Source organism: Sapajus apella, unplaced genomic scaffold, assembly GCF_009761245.1.
Source record: "Sapajus apella isolate SASKATOON/1434 unplaced genomic scaffold, GSC_monkey_1.0 scaffold4898, whole genome shotgun sequence".
Lineage (NCBI taxonomy): Eukaryota > Metazoa > Chordata > Mammalia > Primates > Cebidae > Sapajus > Sapajus apella.
The window spans coordinates 4,657-5,067 of record NW_022441822.1 but is presented as its reverse complement, the minus strand read 5'-3'; positions in this window follow the sequence as shown (position 1 = coordinate 5,067).

Below are 411 nucleotides of genomic sequence, written 5' to 3'. Positions count from 1 at the left end.
GCTGACTATCTCTACCACTCTTGCTCTCTCAAAGCATATGTAAACTTACAGCTAGTGTTTGTCAAGTCCCTTCTGATGTCAGGCATGCTATGGCTACAGTAGTAAGCAAAATCAGACCCAGGCCCAGCCTCATGAGTTTATAATTTATCAGTGGAAACACTCATTATATAAAACCTTTAGTGTTTTTATTTTTTGTAGAATTTTTTGCATTTTTAATTCTTTATTTTAAAAGTACATTTGCTTGAGTAGATAAACATTCACAAGAAAATGGAAAAACACAGATTCTCGTTTTGGGATAGAGATAATAAGAGGAATCTTGGACAGGCGCGGTGGCACGTGTCTGTACTTCCAGTTACATGGGAGGCTGAGATGGGAGGATTGCTTGAGCCCAGCAGGTGGAGGCTGCAGTGA